Here is a 12,721-nt window from a genome sequence, read left to right as displayed (position 1 = left end):
GGGATTAGGTACCTGCTGTGAAGATTTGGTCCCAACTCTTGCCTCGGGCATTAAACTTAGTAAGAGGATGGGAAGTGCTTGGCCGGGAGATCGGCAAGCATCGACGCGCTTCTTTGACACTTGAAGACTTAAAAGGATCCTTGCATTAGGGAAAAGGGGTCCATTTTATGGACACATTGGCACACGAATGGTCAAAGAGTTTACATTAAGTGATGCCAAATGATATATACAATGTTGCCAAGTGCAAGTGATTGATTGGATGCAATAGGAAAATTGAGATTTAGCTCCAATTGCAAAGAAGACCATGTCAATTTTGTTCAAAATTCTATACACATAAGGGATTGAAGGCAAAATACAGTGTTTATGATGTGTTTTTGGAATGATCATTATGCTAATAATGCAAGGAAGGATGACCTAATGCAATTGGAAGACATTTAGACTCTACTTGGAGTCACTTGGATAATTCTTACAGAAACCTAAAACCCTAATTCATTTTCTGCACATTTGGATTGAGGTTTGGGAATTTAGGTACTCTCAAAGTAATCACTTACTTAGAACTTCCTAACAAGCTGACAACCATTCTAATCAGATACCGATTGATTTCCCAAATTGTAAAACTTTATCGGAGGCCAAACTTGGGCCCATTAAAAAACAAGAAGTTATTTGGGACATTTGACATCATGGGATGATTATACAACCTTAGGGCTCTCCAACAAGTCAAAGTACACCAAAATTTTGATGTCATTTGGATGGTTAAATCTCTAGGGTTGACTTTGACCAAAAAACAAGATAGAGAATGGTTGTACATTGACCAAGGTCAAACCCCTTATACCATTGTTAAGTACACTCCTAGAGCATTCTCAAGAGCCAATAAACTTTCAATTTTGATAAGTTTTGAGGATTTAAGGGAAAAAAATTTATTTTCAACCATATCCATGTTAACCCTAATACAAAGAATACTAGGGCACATCCAATTTCCACTATTTTTCCATATATGGATAGGGAATCTTAAGAGCTTTGTAACAAGCCTTAGATCACCTCATTCTGAATCTCTACTCTATTTTATCATCAACTTTTGGAAAAACTATATTTTCATGGTGGCAAGCCAAAAGGGAGATCGAGGAAGTTGTCACATTGGGCCATTGAGGAAATGGATTGAGGAAATATGAATGATCATAAAACTATGGAAAATATGGAGGACACTATGGGTCAAGCCTCAAGGGAGGTTCAAGAGGAATTAAATGTGACTTCGCTCATAAGCTGAACCCTCAAGGGAGGTTCAAGAGGAACTAAATGTGACTCCGCTCATAAGCTGAACCCTCAAGGGAGGTTCAAGAGGAATTAAATGTGACTCCGCTCATAAGCTAAACCCTCAAGCCTCGCAACCCACATCAAATGACGCCCTCCTTCAACTACTAGTGGATCGACTTGATTTCAAATCTCTCATGGAGAAGTTGGATACTATCAACTAAACTTTGAACTCGATGTTTGATACCATGGTCACAAAGATGGGAATTATGGAGGAAAGGTTGATGAGTTAACCTCAAGTTGGTAATCATAAAGGAAGGAATGGTGGGCATCAAGTTGGCATTGGTAGCAAAACTTCCAAGAAACCTATGTTGAAAGTCATAGGGAAGGAAAGCAAGCTAGCAAGAGGCTTCCTTGAAGGTTACCGGTGATTTCAACATTAAGGCTCCCTCAATCGGATTCATGATGGATGCTAGAAGGCCACTCTTGAAGGATATGGGACCAACATCATTCCATGCCCTTTCATCTCAATTGAATGGGAAATCACCACAAGTACCATTCAAACCTATGGATACATCTTATGGGGATTCCAAGAGGGTGTTTACCCAACAAAAGGAAAATCAATCTATGATGGTAGAAGAGGAGATGTATTGGGAAGAAGAAGAGGTTATGCATGAAACGCAAGATTGGGATCGTATGTCCTTCATAGAGAGGCAACGTGATGCACATGATAGATGGATGGAACTACCTAATTTCATCAAGGTGGAGTACAAGGGAGAAATTCAAACCTTCACCACATCATGGGAACTCAATCCATACTTTAAAGGATGTTAAAGACAAAAAGTTCAAAGGCAATAGCTCAAACCCATACAATTAGGAGGAATGGATTGCTAAATTGGAGATTAAAATTATGATTTAAATTCATAGTTTGATTTTAAGCATAAAAGAGGAGCTACTATCATATTTTTAACAAGCTTTTATTCTTTTAGAAAAAAATTGAGAATTATCAGTAATAGTAGCAAAGCTATGGTAAAATTTTTAGAAAATAATACATATCTTATTTTTATGCATAATGCTAAAAGAGGACTTCCTACCATATTCTAGGATTGGACATCCTATGCAAAAAGAATGATTTTCATCATATTCATGAGAAATAATTTTTTTGTAATTATGGATAATTAATTGATTATGAGAAAAGAGTAATTTTTGGTAAATTTATTTTTATACAAAAAGAGAAATTTCCATGGTATTTGAGATCCAAGCAATTAAATGGTAAAGGATGAATTTTTGGTAAATTTATTTTTATACAAAAAGAGGAATTCTCCTGATATTTGAGATCCAAGTAATTAAATGGTAAAAGAGGAATTTTTGGCATAATTCAAATTATGAGTATTTATCAAAAGTGAAATTTTGAGTATTATTATTTTTTGGAAAATATGGGTAGAATTAATTTTTGTAAATCCCATGAATCTTTTACTCAAAAAGAAGAATATTGAATATATCTTACTTGAGAAATTTGAGAAAGAATATGAAAATATCCATCGAGAAAACTTGGATAATTCTTATTCAGAAATGAGAATCTGGAATCCCTGGGAGGATCGAGGATCCAATGAGTAAACGAAAGTTTAGAATTAGTTCTCATTAATGAAGCTTAAGGAATGAAAATACAATACGTAAATGCTCTTTCTGAGTTTTTACTATTCAATTATGATAAGGTTATTTTCCCTTTTTAAACCTTCAACAACACTCTGATAAGTAGATTTAATGGGATCGAGAAAAAGTACCTTTAAACTAGGCCAAGCAATTGGCAGAAACTTAGAAAAGGTCCTATCAGTGTGGATGTGAATGGATGTGGTGAGATGTGAATGCGATGTGAATGGATGTGATGTGATGTGGATCTGGTTAGATATGAATGGATGAGATATGATGTGGATAAATGAGATGTGGATGTGATGTGGATCTGAATGAATGTAGATGGATGTGATGTGATATGAATGGATGAGATGTGATGTGGATATGTTGTGACGTGATGTGATGAGGATAGATGTGGATAGATGTGATGAGATGTAATATGATGTGATTGGATGAGAATGGATGAAGGATGATGGGAATACATATGACTGGATGTGGAATAAGCAATGTGAATTGATGTAGAAGAATGTGGAATAACGAGAAATGATGTGGAACAATGTGGGAAGATGAGAGTTCGTTAGAAACTGTATTTATGAAACCTATTTTTAAATGACTGTTTTATGTCAAGAATTCTGGGGAAGCATTTTGACCATCTTGTGAATGAGGTCGTGGAGACCTAAGTGATAAAGTTGCAATCAGCTTCTGACGGAGAGTCAATGGGGGACGTCTCGCGTAGCAAGGTCGGCCAAGGTCTTGACCACCCTCTGTTCAATTTAAATGGTGAGCTTCTGGTACGGTGGATGAGGGACCAAGGAAGCGGCCTATGAGTGAAGCACTAGGTGACCTGCGAAGGAGCCTAGAGAGTGCTGACCATACGGTGCTCGGGCTCTGGGTCGCCAAGATACCCACGCGTGCATCGGGGAAGAAAAATGGAATAAGGAGTTAGAGTTGTTTTTTGAACTCAGGTATGGATCTAGTTGATTGACCTTGTTGGTCCTCAATGGATGAGTCCATGGCTCTTTTATATGGATCTGTTGGTTGATCTTGTTGATCTTCAATGGAGAGTCCATTTGGATTTTTCTTATGTGATTATATTTCTGGGTACTATGAGCTAGGAACTATTGAAAAGGCCCCTGAGTGAACAGGTGGTGAGCGTTTTGGTTACCAATGATGCCATAGGTACACCGATGAAGGAATGATTGGAAATTAGAATTCAAGCTAGATATTTTGGAGGATTATGATCAGTGATACTATGGTTTCATTAAAAGATTGTTTTAAAGACAGATGAATCTGTGAAACAGGCAATTTCATATTGGGTGTGTAAGTGGTGTGACTATCTCGAAGTTTGCTTGAAGCGCCAGCTAGGGGGCTTGGGAACTCTTTTCCTCCCTGGTACTCGGGGCAAAACATAACCAAATTTCTAAATGGATCCTATCACTACAGTGGTTGCGGTTGGCTAACCCATGGGATTGGATGGGGTTAGGCTGGATTGATGGATCCCTAAAATGAGACTCAATTCTGTTAAGTTACGATAGTTGAAGTTAACCTCGGATAACCCTTGTTCTATGGAAAAGAGTCAACGGCTGTGCCTCTTGATGATGAGGAAAAAAGTGTTGGACTCTATGATCCAAGTGCAAGTCTCTTCCTTGATCTGACCATGAGACTTACGAGTTCGGTCAGATCAGTTTGGTTAGTGATGACCTTGACTACATTAGAATAAAATATCCTAGAGGAATCGCCTATGTTTGTTGGGCGAGGGAAGTTTTTTTGGGTTCAGTTTTGGAAGAACCGAGGGATTATTCTCTTGTCCGGATATCTGTGGTGGGCGAGGCCCCAAGTGAGAGGCTCTGCCCTGCGCAAGAAGTGCTACTTCCGTTTGCTAGCACCCTAGATTTCGTTGCGCGGAGGGGGCATGGATCTTTCATAGTCTCCCTTGTGTCTACTAATGGGTGCAAAGTAAACTCGTATCTACATACAACCATGTACAATGCACAAGCTAGTATAGAATAGTTATAGCATGGGTTTCTAATTTCACTTATACTGCTTGTGCTTGGTACAGACCCAGAAAATCAAGCATACCTCCCTTTACCATGTGTTGCGCAATCGCAATATGTGAGAAAGCGTGATCCTCTTGGAACATCCATTTTTCCTATTCCAATTGATGAAATGTTTGAAATTAATAATGTAACCTTTATGGTCCATTATTCAACCATACGAGAAGCAGGTCTTGGACTTTTTTTATCCTCTTCTCTTCCAAGAGGTGTGACTATTCTTCATTATGGTGGAGACAAGTACTATCTCCATGATTGGAAGGAGTTGTGCAAGTTGAATCCAAGAGCTTTGAAGTACTCATTTAAAGAGGATTCCAAGGTAGATAGTCCAGAGGATAGGGTGTACATGGTTGGTGATGTAGAGTATGGAAATGTAGCAAGATACATAAACAGTTGTCAAGGCACAAACATGAGACCAAATGTATGTTTTACTCTTCACCCAAAATTACCCCCTTGGATAAGAATGTAAATTTAATAGAGTATGGTTACATATGTGTGGAAATCTTATGCAATATTCATGGTTGGTGAAGAGTTGTTAGCTAATTATAGCTTTCTTTGATTCTATATACATTCTTGATGATTGACGACACAGAAATATTAATCGTTTACATTGTCATGTTTAATTATTTTTCCAAGTTAATCTCTTTCATAGTTTTAGTTTAAACGTCATGATTGTTGAAGGTCACTCCAACATGGGCTTGCATTAGAGCATGCAAGAATCTCCCTAGTGCCATTCCTATTCTTATTTGTGCATTAGAAGAATGGCCCTAGGGGTGTGTTGGAATGGCCTTGGGGCATCATAGAATGGCCCTTGTGCATGAGAATAATGGTCTATTCTTGGAATGGTTGTGCATGAAAAGAATGGCCCTAGGGCCATTCTTTTTCTTCTTGTGTATGTGAGCACCACTCTATGGGCTGTTCTTAGATGACCTAGGGCCATTCTAACACGACCTTGAGGCCATTAGAGCATGTAAGAATGGCCCTAGGACCATTCTTACAATTGTTGTGCATGAGAAGAATGGCACTAGGGTCATTTTTTGATGCCCAAGGCCACTCTAACATGGCAATCAGGCCATTAGAGCATGCAAGGATGGCTTTGGGGTCATGCAAAAGAATGGCCCTAGGGCCATTCCTAATGCTATTGTACATGGAAAGCGTGCCCCTAGAGCAAGGTTATCATAGTTTAAATTTTGTGCAAGTTAGAGAATAAAATTGGCTACCACATCTTTTTGTTTGAGAACTGTTTACTTGTAGTTAAGTTTTGTGCATCCTTTTAGTTTGTTGAGATTTGCATGATGAACTAGATGCTACCAAGTCGTTGCAAACTTCTAATGCAGTAGAATTGAAGCCATTCTGCTACGGTAGCAAATATATCAAAAGTTATACCTAGGGGCTTTATTACTTTTAAGTAGATATATATTTCCTTAAGAAAATATTTGCTTAAAAAAGAACATATTTGTTTACTATGCATATGGGTACACCATTGTCTAGGCCATATCATGCTTTAAAATGTTATCATTAGAGTTATTTTGCACAGGAGCCTCTTATGATTCGTATGAAATAACTACAACATCAAGCATCGCGGATACTAGCACGAATGAAATTGCCATTGAAGTTGTGGAGGAGTCAATTCCACTTGAGAAGGAGATTTGTTCAATACAAAACACATCTAAGAGAGCAATGCTGACTGTGGTATTGGATTTAAATGGATTACTCTTGAAGCATTGCTTCCAGCCATGTTCTCTACACCAATCCATTATGTATGCTCCAAATAGATACCTTATACTTCATCCAGGGTGTATATCATTTTTGTAAAATATTTTAGAAAAATTCAATGTTGGTATCTGGTCAATTGCAACATAGGAGAATGTTCTCCAGATGGTGAGAGCTTTGCAAGAGAAAGCTGGGAGAATACTTCCTTTCTTTGCTATTTGGAGTCAGAATACATGTTATAGTTTTGAGAAGAGAAAAGTGTTCAGGCCAGATAACCAGGTGTTGAGGCAATGTTTAATCCACTTGCAAGAATGTCAAAAGTCTTTCAATGTGATCCACGGAGGATAGTTCTTATTGATGACTCTCCATATAAAGCTTGTGTTGCTCCCTCTAATAACTGCATCTTTCCGAACAAGTTTGATTTAGATAAGAAAGATGGCAATGTTCTCATGGGAGAGCTACTACCATACTTAATGCTTCTTGATGATGTAGAAGATATAGGTATTGTCGTTGAAAATAATCGATATGGTCAGCTCCTAATATCTAATGGCCATGATTTATATAACCTTGTTGGTGATGTTATTGACAAATGGCAAGAGTATAATGTGATTTGGTCACAAACAAGGTTCAACATTGGTAAACTTCCTCTTGCAAGTCAATTGCAGGACTCTTCTAAGGTGAAGGACAGTATCTTGGCAAGTGCACCCACCTTGGGACCTAATCTTTCATGTACTCATTGATGCTTCAAACTTAGTTATTCGATATGTGTTGGTATAACTAGGACACAAGTTGGATTACCGTGCTTGTTTTAGTAGTGGGCAACTTAATGATGCGAAGATAAATTATACAACAACTAGAAAGAGAAGGGTTGGCCATGGTGTATGATTTGAAAAAGTATAGACATTATTTATTGGCCAACAAGTTTGTGTTACTTGTGGACCACAATGCACTTTTATATCTTGTCAACAAGCCTTGCACCACACGGGAAGAATTACATGATGCTTACTTTACCTTCTAGAATTTGACTTTACGGTCACTATAAGGAAGGGATTTCAACATGTTAGCAAATCACATATCACAAATTACTAACAGGGCAAACACACCTCCAGAGTTGATGATGACCTTCTAGATGCATGCTTATTTAAAATTGACATGGTGTCTGAAAATATGCAATTGGTGTATTAAACTAGATACTCCTTCCTTATCAATTGATTGCTAAATAATTATATCAGCTTAGAAAAGATAATGTCCTATAGAGGTGTGATACTCCTTCCTTATCAATTGATTGCTAAATAATTATATCAGCTTAGAAAAGATAATGTCCTATAGAGGTGTGTTTATGAGGAAGAATTTATACATGTTTTGGAGGATGCACACTCTAGAATTGATGGAGGACATTTCATGGGGGAGAGGTTATAGTAGTAAAGGACTACAAGGAGGCTTATCGTGGCCAACCTTATTTGGTGATGCCATAGAGTTTGTTAAAAGTTGCAATGAATGTCAAAGATTTTATGTTTCATAGAAAAAAAATAGGATATTGCTCACTCATGTCATAGTCCGAAAACCTTCTGAGAAATGGGGATTTGACTTTGAGGACTCATAAATCGTGTCTTTCACTAGACTCAAGCAAGATATATCATATTTGCTATAGACTACTTCACAAAGTGGGAAAAAGCTAGAGCCACTAGAAAAGTTAATGCTCGTACCACTATTAAATTCTTATATGATTAGGTAGCTTCCTGATTCAAATGCCCATCGAAGAATGTGAGTGATCAAGGGTTACACTTCATCAATGAGGTCATTGAACAGTTTTTGAAAGGATTTTGCCTTACTACACACAAGTAAATGTTACGTCGAGAGATGTTATATTAAGAAAAACAATAGGAGCCGGTTGAATTAATTGGGAACATAAGGTTAGCTTAGAGCTATGCTCGCGGCCTATTACACATCATACAAAGTTGAAATGGGATATACACCATTCTAGCTAGCATATGGAGTTGATGCTCTTTGATAGTTGCAGTCGTTATAAAGAATAGTTAGAATCAAGTATGGGCTAGACAATAGCTTCATTAAAATTGGATAGAGAAGGAGCTGCAACTTTGAAAGAATGAACTCAAATGGATCCTATAGTTATATACCCTTCAAGTTGAAAATTAGAAGGTGAGCATTATTTGGAACAAGGAAACTAACTAGAGGTTGTCAATGATGAAAAGCATGGCAAATGACTGAAATCTACACATGTGAGTAACTTAATGTAATCAAGTCCAAAAGATGCTCAAAAGGAGGCATTCAACATATATATATATATATATATCACATGTGAGTAACTTAATGTAATCAAGTCCAAAAGATGCTCAAAAGGAGGCATTCAACATATATATATCTCTCTCACATGAAGCTAATGGAACCCCTTTAACATCATCATCAAGGCAATCAGTGAGATAAGAATTGATGAGCAACAGCCTTACACTTAAAAAAAATCGAGTGAGATAGTCACCATGTTGTGATTATCTCAAAATAATCACATGTATAAAAGTTGTCAAAGTGGCAAGATGATCATGCAAAAACCTTCCCAAGAGTTGAACTCTACATCAACTTTAAGTGCTAAAATCATGACATTTTTACATGTGAAAAACTAGGTAAAATTTGATGCGACTCATTTACTGGTTTTTCATGTGTCCCTCCTCATGCATCATTACCACACACTTGCTTGCCTTCAAATCATAGAATATATAGCAAACAACCTATAGCTAAAAATAAATAGTTGTAGGCGAATCCCTCCATCACAAAGGAACACATGAAAAATCAGAATAGGTGTTACGGGTAAAACATTACTTCCCATGAGCTTTATAAAATGGCAAGAGAAGGCTATGATGATAAGTGAAGAGCCTCACAATAGCTGAAGTGACGTGAAGCCACTTGTCTCACTTTGATCCACTTTCTAACAAGTGTCAGGCCACTTGTCTCACTTTGGTCCACTTTCTTGCCACATGTCCCAATCTAAGAGACAGGTCCTTCCATAAACTTTATCTCTAAAAATATCCCAACTGGTAGCCCATTTGTCATAGGTACTTTGGCAACTCTTAGTATTGGCTCAATTTCAGACATGATGACCCGAACAGAATTTCCATTAGAGTAGAGTAGAGTCGAGCCAAAAATAGCTACCCTCCTAGATTTTAGACATTTAGATTACAGAAATATGACTGTATGCATTATGCAAAATTATGAAAAACATGAATGTATTGATATATATTTTGATATGCAGATACAGCTGTACTTCGCTCCTTAAAGAGGCTGCACTAGTTACAATCTTGTTACATCCACAGTCAGATTACATCATATTACGTAACGTCTTCTAGCTTCTGGGTCGAACTCGGGTTTCAGCACCTAGTGTAGTGGAACGGATTCCCAATCCCAAGATTCGAACCCACCACCTTAAGCTTTCGTCTTCGACTCCTCCTTTTCATCGTCGAGCCACAGTAGAGGAGGAACTTGCAGCAGCAGCAACTTGGAACAGGACCTTAGGTACCGCCGGGTGGAGTTTTGGCGCCATGTTGCCGTAGAAAATTATTCGCCTTCCGATCCGTGCTTCCACCAAGTTTGTTTGAACTATGACAGTAGCCAACCAACTTACTGTTGTTGGACATATGAACATGCTTGTTGAACTTGCTCGCTCTGCATCAGTTCTACCCTCTCCTCTGATGGTTTCTTTCTGCTAGAAGTTGATCCCATTCAGTCCAAAGCTTTGATCGGCTTGGTTCTAGGTAGATTTCGGGGTGCCTGTGTACGTGGCACCCCGTGAGCGGTCATCTAGCCGGTGACCGCTTCAGTGCAGACAGCGGTGCAGAAGAGTTTGAACACACGTCCGTATGCATTTGCTGTGATCCGAACCTAGGTCCTTGCCAGGGAGGCGAAGCTCCTATCCACTACACCACGCGCACACTTGTGATATAAACACATGTCCATAACACCTTATGGACATATGTCTACAAATGGGCCCGTCTCACCGGCCATTGACCGGGTGACCGGGCCCACAGGGTGCCACGTACACAGGCACCCCGAAATCTACCTACAGCAGCCGATTGGCTTCCGTCTGAGCGAGCTACCAGAAGTTCCACTCTGCCTTGCCACTATTTAGCTTCTTTAAGTCTAGAGAGGAGACCTCTTAACTACTTCTTCAAAGAATTAATTTCTACAAATAAGGTCTTGCCAAAGTGGCAGTATCGATTTGAGCAATGGAATCTACAAGCCTCTCTTGAGCTGCCAACTGAGCTTCCAAGAAACGGTTTTATCTTTAATCTGTTCGCGCATTCAAACATGCCCTTGCGCTGCTGCATCTGCTCCCTGTTGAGCCTCCCGCTAGAGCTGATCCACCTGTTCCTGCAAAGGGTCAGCTGAGCTCAGCACCCAACTTCTGAGCTCTATAGACCTTTTGTTTTTTCAAATTTTCCATGACGACTAGGCATCAATTTCTCTTTTGGAAAACACTTAACCAAATACTCTGCATAATGTCTCTGGACTGAAGTCTTCTAAGATTGTCGAAATAGTAAACTGTGGTGCAGAAACCTGTGGTATTGTGACCATCGATGACTTGATGAAGAAAATATATTTTTAATTGGTTCGGCAAAGGCATAATCGACATTAATGGCAGTAGTTGTCGGCCCTCAGGGACTAAGTGTCACAGGGTCTTAAAGACCCTCGTCAGGTGGCATCAATGGATGGCATTGATTAAAATCGCGATGCCTTTTTTGGACTGTTGGTGGATAAAGTAAACTAGGTCGAGTAAATTAGGGGTAAATACATAGAATATAATGGCTTGAAACCACATGGTTTTGTTGCTTGAAGGTATAGTGTAATGGTAAGATGTTTCCTATGACGACCCAAAATCTCGAGTTCAAATCTTGTTTTGCACATATATCTTGTTCCAAAAATTTTCTAAGTCCCAAACCCAAATTCATCACCCTCATTCCATGATGTAAACTACAAAGTAAACTATGATTTGCCGAGTAAACTAGGAAGTAAACTATGCCCGTATAGTAAACTAGGATCGCTTAATAACCTAGTTTACTCGGCCTAGTTTCCTCGACCTAGTTTACTTTATCCAATGGCCCAAAAAAACCGTCATGATTTTGATTAATACCATCCTAACAAGGGTCTTTAAGACCCAGTGGCACTTAGTCCTGAGGGTTGCCGTCTCCGAGGTCTTTTGCTTCTTTTTCCCAATAGTTGGCAGAATGGAAAGCTTTCTTTTGAATAAACTAGCCACCGCAGTGAAGAGCCAGACATTGGTATTGTATCAGCATTTGATTTCCCTCTAGACTTCTCTGTGGTCGTATCTGCATACGCATCTACCTACTCAGCATCCACAAGAAACAATACAACTACCCGACCCTTGTAGGGGTTTTCAGCCCTAGTTGGATGATTTCTTTCTTGAGCCTTAAAAGCCATATGGAACGCCGTGAGTATAGAGTATAGCTTTTCATCCCATTTCTTTTGATTTTCATTGACCACTTTTTTTAGGATCTTGTTGCTAGACTCTGCCTGACCATTTGCCTGAGGATAATACAATGTGGATTTTTTGTGTATAATTAGATGCCGAGTGACCAGTTCCTTAGTCACCTTATTTAGAAAATGTTTACCCTTCTCATTGACCAATTCAATAGGGCACCCAAACCGCGTCATGATCATTTTATAAAGGAACTTGGTCACTACCTGAGCTGTAGCTCCTTGTCCACTGGGAGGCGCTGTTTTCCCTTCTGAAAAAACAGGTGGCACCCGCAGCTCAGGAGGTCGCAAACCAACTCAAACTCGAGAGCCGACAGCGGTATTAGGTACGATGCCGGCTGATCTCCCTTTCTTACACTCTTCATCATAATCTGACTCCGCTAGTCACCTCCTTAAGTTCCCTCTGTGAGCCACCTCTGCCCGGTCGTCCCATTAATGGAAACCCATGCAGAAGGCCGCCGTGAAATGGATGGGCACGACCTTCCCACGCCACTTAGGGTCCCGCTGCCGCGCCTTTCTATCAGCCTCGGGTAGCATCACTGAGAAGTGAACGCCACCACAATCCTGCTTGT

Source organism: Cibotium barometz, chromosome 50 (genome assembly GCF_041138505.1).
Source record: "Cibotium barometz isolate CiBa-2024 chromosome 50, ASM4113850v1, whole genome shotgun sequence".
In the NCBI taxonomy this organism is placed as follows: domain Eukaryota; kingdom Viridiplantae; phylum Streptophyta; class Polypodiopsida; order Cyatheales; family Cibotiaceae; genus Cibotium; species Cibotium barometz.
The sequence above is the reverse complement of the archived record's forward strand: the minus strand, read 5'-3'. Positions refer to the sequence as shown.